This window comes from Mustelus asterias, unplaced genomic scaffold (genome assembly GCF_964213995.1).
Source record: "Mustelus asterias unplaced genomic scaffold, sMusAst1.hap1.1 HAP1_SCAFFOLD_3053, whole genome shotgun sequence".
In the NCBI taxonomy this organism is placed as follows: Eukaryota; Metazoa; Chordata; class Chondrichthyes; order Carcharhiniformes; family Triakidae; genus Mustelus; species Mustelus asterias.
The window spans coordinates 7085-17500 of NW_027592998.1; positions in this window are offsets into that span (position 1 = coordinate 7085).

Genomic DNA, 10416 nt, shown 5'->3' on the forward strand with positions numbered 1-10416 from the left:
GATACTAAGGGCAGCTGCTTAATGTGCTCCCCCCTGTTGGACGAAGGCTTCCCCGCCGTTGGTTGATGCTTTCCCCGCCTCTGGTTGATGTTTTCCCGAAACTGGTTAATGAGTTCCCCCGAAACTGGTTAATGAGTTCCCACGAAACTGGTTAATGAGTTCCCCCGCGGTTGGTTGATCTTTTCCCGGCTGTTGCTTAATCTGATCCCCGCTGCTCCTGATACTTAGGGCAGCTGCTTAATGTACTGCCCCTGTTGGACAATGGCTTCCCCGCCGTTGGTTGATGCTTTACCCGCCTCTGGTGGATGTTTTCCCGAAACTGGTTAATGAGTTCCCACGAAACTGGTTAATGAGTTCCCACGAAGTTGTTTTCCCCGCTGCTGGTTCATTTGTACCCCGCTGCTCCTGAGACTAAGGGCAGCTGCTTAATGTGCTCCCCACTGTTGGACAAAGGCTTCCCGGCCGTTGGTCGATGCTTTCCCCGCCTTTGGTGGAGGATTTCCCGAAACTGGTTAATGAGTTCCCCAGAAACTGGTTAATGAGTTCCCACGAAACTGGTTAATGAGTTCCCCCGCGGTTGGCTGATCTTTTCCCGGCTGTTGCTTAATCTGATCCCCGCGGCTCCTGATACTAAGGGCAGCTGCTTAATGTGCTCCCCACTGTAGGACAATGGCTTCCCCGCCGTTGGTTGATGCTTTCCCCGCCTCTGGTTGATGTTTTCCCGAAACTGGTTAATGAGTTCCCACGAAACTGGTTAATGAGTTCCCACGAAGTTGCTTTCCCCGCTGCTGGTTCATTTGTACCCCGCTGCTCCTGATACTAAGGGCAGCTGCTTAATGTACTTCCCCCTGTTGGACAATGGCTTCCCCGCCGTTGGTTGATGCTTTCCCCGCCTTTGGTGGACGTTTTCCCGAAACTGGTTAATGAGTTCCCACGAAACTGGTTAATGAGTTCCCACGAAGTTGTTTTCCCCGCTGCTGGTTCATTTGTACCCCGCTGCTCCTGATACTAAGGGCAGCTGCTTAATGTGCTCCCCCCTGTTGGACAATGGCTTCCCCGCCGTTGGTGCATGTTTTCCCCGCCTTTGGTGGAAGTTTTCCCGAAACTGGTTAATGAGTTCCCACGAAACTGGTTAATGAGTTCCCACGAAGTTTTTTTCCCCGCTGCTGGTTCATTTGTACCCCGCTGCTCCTGATACTAAGGGCAGCTGCTTAATGTGCTCCCCCCTGTTGGACAATGGCTTCCCCGCCGTTGGTGCATGTTTTCCCCGCCTTTGGTGGAAGTTTTCCCGAAACTGGTTAATGAGTTCCCACGAAACTGGTTAATGAGTTCCCCCGCGGTTGGCTGATCTTTTCCCGGCTGTTGCTTACTCTGATCCCCGCTGCTCCTGATACTAAGGGCAGCTGCTTAATGTGCTCCCGTCTGTTGGACAATGGCTTCCCCGCCGTTGGTTGATGCTTTCCCCGCCTTTGGTGGACGTTTTCCCGAAACTGGTTAATGAGTTCCCACGAAACTGGTTAATGAGTTCCCACGAAACTGGTTAATGAGTTCCCACGAAGTTGTTTTCCCCGCTGCTGGTTCATTTGCACCCCGCTGCTCCTGATACTAAGGGCAGCTGCTTAATGTGCTCCCCCCTGTTGGACGAAGGCTTCCCCGCCGTTGGTTGATGCTTTCCCCGCCTCTGGTTGATGTTTTCCCGAAACTGGTTAATGAGTTCCCCGAAACTGGTTAATGAGTTCCCACGAAGCTGTTTTCCCCGCTGCTGGTTCATTTGTACCCCGCTGCTCCTGATACTAAGGGCAGCTGCTTAATGTGCTCCCGCCTGTTGGACAATGGCTTCCCCGCCGCTGGTTGATGTTTTCCCCGCCTTTGGTGGAAGGTTTCCCGAAACTGGTTAATGAGTTCCCCCGAAACTGGTTAATGAGTTCCCACGAAACTGGTTAATGAGTTCCCCCGCGGTTGGCTGATCTTTTCCCGGCTGTTGCTTAATCTGATCCCCGCTGCTCCTGATACTTAGGGCAGCTGCTTAATGTACTGCCCCCTGTTGGACAATGGCTTCCCCGCCGTTGGTTGATGCTTTCCCCGCCTCTGGTGGATGTTTTCCCGAAACTGGTTAATGAGTTCCCACGAAACTGGTTAATGAGTTCCCACGAAGTTGTTTTCCCCGCTGCTGGTTCATTTGTACCCCGCTGCTCCTGAGACTAAGGGCAGCTGCTTAATGTGCTCCCCACTGTTGGACAAAGGCTTCCCGGCCGTTGGTCGATGCTTTCCCCGCCTTTGGTGGAGGATTTCCCGAAACTGGTTAATGAGTTCCCAGGAAACTGGTTAATGAGTTCCCCCGCGGTTGGCTGATCTTTTCCCGGCTGTTGCTTAATCTGATATCCCCGCTGCTCCTGATACTAAGGGCAGCTGCTTAATGTGCTCCCCACTGTTGGACAATGGCTTCCCCGCCGTTGGCTGATGCTTTCCCCGCCTTTGGTGGACGTTTTCCCGAAACTGGTTAATGAGTTCCCACGAAACTGGTTAATGAGTTCCCACGAAACTGGTTAATGAGTTCCCCCGCGGTTGGCTGATCTTTTCCCGGCTGTTGCTTAATCTGTTCCCCGCTGCTCCTGAGACTAAGGGCAGCTGCTTAATGTGCTCCCCCCTGTTGGACAAAGGCTTCCCCGCCGTTGGTTGATGCTTTCCCCGCCTCTGGTGGAAGATTTCCCGAAACTGGTTAATGAGTTCCCCCGAAACTGGTTAATGAGTTCCCACGAAGCTGTTTCCCCGCTGCTGGTTCATTTGTGCACCGCTGCTCCTGATACTAAGGGCAGCTGCTTAATGTGCTCCCCCCTGTTGGACAAAGGCTTCCCCGCCGTTGGTTGATGCTTTCCCGCCTCTGGTTGATGTTTTCCCGAAACTGGTTAATGAGTTCCCACGAAACTGGTTAATGAGTTCCCCCGCGGTTTCCTGATCTTTTCCCGGCTGCTGCTAAATCTGATCCCCGCTGCTCCTGATACTAAGGGCAGCTGCTTAATGTGCTCCCCCCTGTTGGACAATGGCTTCCCCGCCGTTGGTGCATGTTTTCCCCGCCTTTGGTGGAAGGTTTCCCGAAACTGGTTAATGAGTTCCCACGAAACTGGTTAATGAGTTCCCACGGAGTTGTTGTCCCCGCTGCTGGTTCATTTGTACCCCGCTGCTCCTGATACTAAGGGCAGCTGCTTAATGTGCTCCCCCCTGTTGGACAATGGTTTCCCCGCCGTTGGTGCATGTTTTCCCCGCCTTTGGTGGAAGGTTAAACTGGTTAATGAGTTCCCACGAAACTGGTTAATGAGTTCCCACGGAGTTGGTTTTTCCCCGCTGCTGGTTCATTTGTACCCCGCTGCTCCTGATACTAAGGGCAGCTGCTTAATGTACTCCCCCTGTTGGACAATGGCTTCCCCGCCGTTGGTGCATGTTTTCCCCGCCTCTGGTTGATGTTTTCCCGAAACTGGTTAATGAGTTCCCACGAAACTGGTTAATGAGTTCCCCCGCGGTTGGCTGATCTTTTCCCGGCTGTTGCTTAATCTGATCCCCGCTGCTCCTGATACTAAGGGCAGCTGCTTAATGTACTCCCCCCTGTTGGACAATGGGCTTCCCCGCCGTTGGTGCATGTTTTCCCCGCCTTTGGTGGAAGGTTTCCCGAAACTGGTTAATGAGTTCCCAGGAAACTGGTTAATGAGTTCCCACGGAGTTGTTTTCCCCGCTGCTTGTTCATTTGTACCCCGCTGCTCCTGATACTAAGGGCAGCTGCTTAATGTGCTCCCCACTGCTGGACAATGGCTTCCCCGCCGTTGGTTGATGCTTTCCCCGCCTTTGGTGGATGTTTTCCCGAAACTGGTTAATGAGTTCCCACGAAACTGGTTAATGAGTTCCCACGAAACTGGTTAATGAGTTCCCACGAAGCTGTTTTTCCCCGCTGCTGGTTCATTTGTACCCCGCTGCTCCTGATACTAAGGGCAGCTGCTTAATGTGCTCCCCACTGTTGGACAATGGCTTCCCCGCCGTTGGTTCATGTTTTCCCCGCCTTTGGTGGAAGTATTCCCGAAACTGGTTAATGAGTTCCCACGAAACTGGTTAATGAGTTCCCCCGCGGTTGGCTGATCTTTTCCCGGCTGTTGCTTAATCTGATCCCCGCTGCTCCTGATACTAAGGGCAGCCACTTAATGTGCTCCCCACTTTTGGACAAGGGCTTCCCGGCCGTTGGTTCATGCTTTCCCCGCCTTTGGTGGAGGTTTTCCCGAAACTGGTTAATGAGTTCCCACGAAACTGGTTAATGAGTTCCCCCGCGGTTTCCTGATCTTTTCCCGGCTGTTGCTTAATCTGATCCCCGCTGCTCCTGACACTAAGGGCAGCTGCTTAATGTGCTCCCCACTGTTGGACAATGGCTTCCCCGCCGTTGGTTGATGTTTTCCCCGCCTTTGGTGGACGTTTTCCCGAAACTGGTTAATGAGTTCCCACGAAACTGGTTAATGAGTTCCCACGGAACTGGTTAATGAGTTCCCCCGCGGTTGGTTGATCTTTTCCCGGCTGTTGCTTAATCTGATCCCCGCTGCTCCTGATACTTAGGGCAGCTGCTTAATGTGCTCCCCCCTGTTGGACAATGGCTTCCCCGCCGTTGGTTGATGTTTTCCCCGCCTTTGGTGGACGTTTCCCGAAACTGGTTAATGAGTTCCCCCGAAACTGGTTAATGAGTTCCCACGAAGTTGTTTTCCCCGCTGCTGGTTCATTTGTACCCCGCTGCTCCTGATACTAAGGGCAGCTGCTTAATGTGCTCCCCCCTGTTGGACAATGGCTTCCCCGCCGTTGGTGCATGTTTTCCCCGCCTTTGGTGGACGTTTTCCCGAAACTGGTTAATGAGTTCCCACGAAACTGGTTAATGAGTTCCCACGGGAGTTGTTTTCCCCGCTGCTTGTTCATTTGTACCCCGCTGCTCCTGATACTAAGGGCAGCTGCTTAATGTGCTCCCCCCTGTTGGACAATGGCTTCCCCGCCGTTGGTGCATGTTTTCCCCGCCGTTGGTGGCAGTTTTCCCGAAACTGGTTAATGAGTTCCCACGAAACTGGTTAATGAGTTCCCCCGCGGTTGGCTGATCTTTTCCCGGCTGTTGCTTAATCTGATCCCCGCTGCTCCTGATACTAAGGGCAGCTGCTTAATGTGCTCCCCCCGGTTGGACAATGCCTTCCCCGCCGTTGGTTCATGCTTTCCCCGCCTTTGGTGGAAGTTTTCCCGAAACTGGTTAATGAGTTCCCCCGAAACTGGTTAATGAGTTCCCACGAAGCTGTTTTCCCCGCTGCTGGTTCATTTGTACCCCGCTGCTCCTGATACTAAGGGCAGCTGCTTAATGTGCTCCCCCCTGTTGGACAAAGGCTTCCCCGCCGTTGGTTGATGTTTTCCCCGCCTTTGGTGGACGTTTTCCCGAAACTGGTTAATGAGTTCCCCCGAAACTGGTTAATGAGTTCCCCCGCGGTTGGCTGATCTTTTCCCGGCTGTTGCTTAATCTGATCCCCGCTGCTCCTGATACTAAGGGCAGCTGCTTAATGTGCTCCCCCCGGTTGGACAATGCCTTCCCCGCCGTTGGTTCATGCTTTCCCCGCCTTTGGTGGAAGTTTTCCCGAAACTGGTTAATGAGTTCCCCCGAAACTGGTTAATGAGTTCCCACGAAGCTGTTTTCCCCGCTGCTGGTTCATTTGTACCCCGCTGCTCCTGATACTAAGGGCAGCTGCTTAATGTGCTCCCCCCTGTTGGACAAAGGCTTCCCCGCCGTTGGTTGATGCTTTCCCCGCCTCTGGTTGAATTTTTCCCGAAACTGGTTAATGAGTTCCCAGGAAACTGGTTAATGAGTTCCCACGAAACTGGTTAATGAGTTCCCCCGCGGTTGGTTGATCTTTTCCCGGCTGTTGCTTAATCTGATCCCCGCCGCTCCTGATACTAAGGGCAGCTGCTTAATGTGCTCCCCCCTGTTGGACAATGGCTTCCCCGCCGTTGGTGCATGTTTTCCCCGCCTTTGGTGGACGTTTTCCCGAAACTGGTTAATGAGTTCCCACGAAACTGGTTAATGAGTTCCCACGAAACTGGTTAATGAGTTCCCCCGCGGTTGGCTGTTCTTTTCCCGGCTGTTGCTTAATCTGATCCCCGCTGCTCCTGATACTAAGGGCAGCTGCCTAATGTGCTCCCCACTGTTGGACAATGGCTTCCCCGCCGTTGGTTGATGCTTTCCCCGCCTTTGGTGGACGTTTTCCCGAAACTGGTTAATGAGTTCCCACGAAACTGGTTAATGAGTTCCCACGAAGTTGTTTTCCCCGCTGCTGGTTCATTTGTACCCCGCTGCTCCTGATACTAAGGGCAGCTGCTTAATGTGCTCCCCCCTGTTGGACAATGGCTTCCCCGCCGTTGGTGCATGTTTTCCCCGCCTTTGGTGGAAGTTTTCCCGAAACTGGTTAATGAGTTCCCACGAAACTGGTTAATGAGTTCCCCCGCGGTTGGCTGATCTTTTCCCTCCTGTTGCTTAATCTGATCCCCGCTGCTCCTGATACTAAGGGCAGCTGCTTAATGTGCTCCCCACTGTTGGACAAGGCTTCCCCGACGTTGGTTGGTGTTTTCCCCGCCTTTGGTGGACGTTTTCCCGAAACTGGTTAATGAGTTCCCACGAAACTGGTTAATGAGTTCCCACGAAACTGGTTAATGAGTTCCCCCGCGGTTGGCTGTTCTTTTCCCGGCTGTTGCTTAATCTGTTCCCCGCTGCTCCTGATACTAAGGGCAGCTGCTTAATGTGCTCCCCCCCGTTGGACAATGGCTTCCCCGCCGTTGGTTGATGTTTTCCCCGCCTTTGGTGGACGTTTTCCCGAAACTGGTTAATGAGTTCCCCCGAAACTGGTTAATGAGTTCCCACGAAGCTGTTTTCCCCGCTGCTGGTTCATTTGTACCCCGCTGCTCCTGATACTAAGGGCAGCTGCTTAATGTGCTCCCCCCTGTTGGACAAAGGCTTCCCCGCCGTTGGTGCATGTTTTCCCCGCCTTTGGTGGAAGTTTTCCCGAAACTGGTTAATGAGTTCCCAGGAAACTGGTTAATGAGTTCCCCCGCGGTTGGCTGATCTTTTCCCGGCTGTTGCTTAATCTGATCCCCGCTGCTCCTGATACTAAGGGCAGCTGCTTAATGTGCTCCCCCCGGTTGGACAATGGCTTCCCCGCCGTTGGTTCATGCTTTCCCCGCCTTTGGTGGAGGTTTTCCCGAAACTGGTTAATGAGTTCCCACGAAACTGGTTAATGAGTTCCCAGGAAACTGGTTAATGAGTTCCCCCGCGGTTGGCTGATCTTTTCCCGGCTGTTGCTTAATCTGATCCCCGCTGCTCCTGATACTAAGGGCAGCTGCTTAATGTGCTCCCCACTGTTGGACAATGGCTTCCCGGCCGTTGGTTGATGCTTTCCCCGCCTTTGGTGGAAGTTTTCCCGAAACTGGTTAATGAGTTCCCCCGAAACTGGTTAATGAGTTCCCACGAAACTGGTTAATGAGTTCCCACGAAGTTGTTTTCCCCGCTGCTGGTTCATTTGTACCCCGCTGCTCCTGATACTAAGGGCAGCTGCTTAATGTGCTCCCCCCGGTTGGACAATGGCTTCCCCGCCGTTGGTTCATGCTTTCCCCGCCTTTGGTGGAGGTTTTCCCGAAACTGGTTAATGAGTTCCCACGAAACTGGTTAATGAGTTCCCAGGAAACTGGTTAATGAGTTCCCCCGCGGTTGGTTGATCTTTTCCCAGGCTGTTGCTTAATCTGATCCCCGCTGCTCCTGAGACTAAGGGCAGCTGCTTAATGTGCTCCCCACTGTTGGACAGTGGCTTCCCCGCCGTTGGTTGATGCTTTCCCCGCCTTTGGTTGATGTTTTCCCGAAACTGGTTAATGAGTTCCCACGAAACTGGTTAATGAGTTCCCCCGCGGTTTCCTGATCTTTTCCCGGCTGTTGCTTAATCTGATCCCCGCTGCTCCTGATACTAAGGGCAGCTGCTTAATGTGCTCCCCCCTGTTGGACAATGGCTTCCCCGCCGTTGTTTGATGTTTTCCCCGCCTTAGGTGGACGGTTTCCCGAAACTGGTTAATGAGTTCCCACGAAACTGGTTAATGAGTTCCCCCGCGGTTGGCTGATCTTTTCCCGGCTGCTGCTTAATCTCTTCCCCGCTGCTCCTGAGACTAAGGGCAGCTGCTTGATGTGCTCCCCCCCCCCTGTTGGACAATGGCTTCCCCGCCGTTGGTTGATGCTTTCCCCGCCTTTGGTGGAAGTTTTCCCGAAACTGGTTAATGAGTTCCCACGAAACTGGTTAATGCGTTCCCACGACACTGGTTAATGAGTTCCCCCGCGGTTGGCTGATCTTTTCCCGGCTGCTGCTTAATCTCTTCCCCGCTACTCCTGAGACTAAGGGCAGCTGCTTAGTGTACTCCCCGTTGTTGGTTCCTGGCTTCCCCAGTGTTTTGCCTGCCGTTGGTTCATGTCTTCCCGATATTTCGTTCATGTTTTCCCCCGAAGTTGGTGAATGTTTTCCCGGCTGTTGGATAATCTGTTCCCCGCTGCTCCTGAGACTAAGGGCAACTGCTTAATGTACTCCCCGCTGGTGGTTAATGGCTTCCCCGGTGTTTGTTCAACCCCCCGCACCCGCGGTTAGGGTTAGGGTTCGGGTTAGGGTTAGGGTCAAGGCACAGGCAGAAACACGCCCTTACTACACACTCCATGCTCACAAGCACTCCACATTGACTCTCCACGCCCGCACAGGCGCCCCTCACGCCGGCCACACTTTCAAATTGCTCCGTTAGGGTTAGGGTTAGGGTTAGGGCTAGGGCTAGGGCTCGGGTTAGGGTTCGGGTGACGGCTACGGTTAGGGTTAGCGCTAGGGTTAGGGTTAGTGTTAGGGTCAAGGCACAGGCAGAAACACGCCCTTACAACACACTCCATGCTCACAAGGACTCCACATCGACTCTCCACGCCCGCACAGGCGTCCCTCGCGCCGGCCACACTTTCAAATTGCTCCCTTAGGGTTAGGCTTAGGGTTAGGCTAGGGTTAGGGTTAGGGCTAGGGCTCGGGCTAGGGTTAGGCTTAGTGTTAGGGTTAGGGCTAGCGTTAGGGCTATGGTTAGGGTTAGGGCCACGGTTAGGGTTAGGGTTAGGGTTAGGGCTAGTGTTAGGGTTAGGGTTAGGGTTAGTGTTAGGGTGAGGGCTAGGGTTAGGGCTTTGGTTAGGGTTAGGGTTAGGGCCACGGTTAGGGTTAGGGTTTGGGCTAGGGTTAGGGTTAGGGTTAGGGTTAGTGTTAGGGTTAGGGCTAGGGTTAGGGCTTTGGTAAGGGTTAGGGTTAGGGTTTGGGCTAGGGCCACGGTTAGGGTTAGGGTTAGGGTTTGGGCTAGGGTTAGGGTTAGGGTTAGTGTTAGGGTTAGGGCTAGGGTTAGGGCTTTGGTCAGGGTTAGGGTTAGGGTTTGGGCTAGGGTTAGGGTTAGTGTTAGGGTTAGGGTTAGTGTTAGGGTTAGGGCTAGGGTTAGGGCTTTGGTTAGGGCTAGGGCCACGGTTAGGGTTAGGGTTAGGGTTTGGGCGAGGGTTAGGGCTTTGGTTAGGGTTTGGGTTAGGTTTTGGGCTAGGGCTAGGGTTAGTGTTAGGGTTAGGGTTAGTGTTAGGGTTAGGGCTAGGGTTAGGGCTTTGGTTAGGGTTAGGGCCACGGTTAGGGTTAGGGTTTGGGCTAGGGTTAGGGTTAGTGTTAGGGTTAGGGTTTGGGCTAGGGTTAGGGTTAGGGTTAGGGTTAGTGTTAGGGTTAGGGCTAGGGTTAGCGCTTTGGTTAGGGTTAGGGTTTGGGCTAGGGTTAGGGTTAGGGTTAGGGTTAGTGTTAGGGTTAGGGCTAGGGCTAGGGCTTTGGTTAGGGTTAGGGCCACGGTTAGGGTTAGGGTTTGGGCTAGGGTTAGGGTTCGGGTTAGGGTTAGGGCTAGGGTTAGGGTGAGGGCTAGTGCTCGGGCTAGGGTTAGGCTTAGTGTTAGGGTTCGGGTTAGGGTTAGGGCTAGGGTTTGGGTGAGGGCTCGTGCTCGGGCTAGGGTTAGGCTTTGTGTTAGGGTTAGGGCGCGGGTTTGGGTTAGTCTTAGAGTTAGGCTTAGGGTTATGCTTAGGGTCAGGGCACATGCAGAAACACGCCCTTACTCAACACTCCGTGCGCACAAGGACTCCACATTGACTCTCCACGCCCGCACAGGCGCCCCTCGCGCCGGCCACACTTTCAAATTGCACCCCTAGTCGCGCATTAAGCCCGCCTACGGTTATTAAAGCCAACCGCCGCCGCCAGCCGACGTGGAACTCATTAACCAATTCACTTTTCGACATGGAACTCATTAACCAATTCACTTTGGGTCTGGGGGAAAACAAGTGCTTTGGGGCAG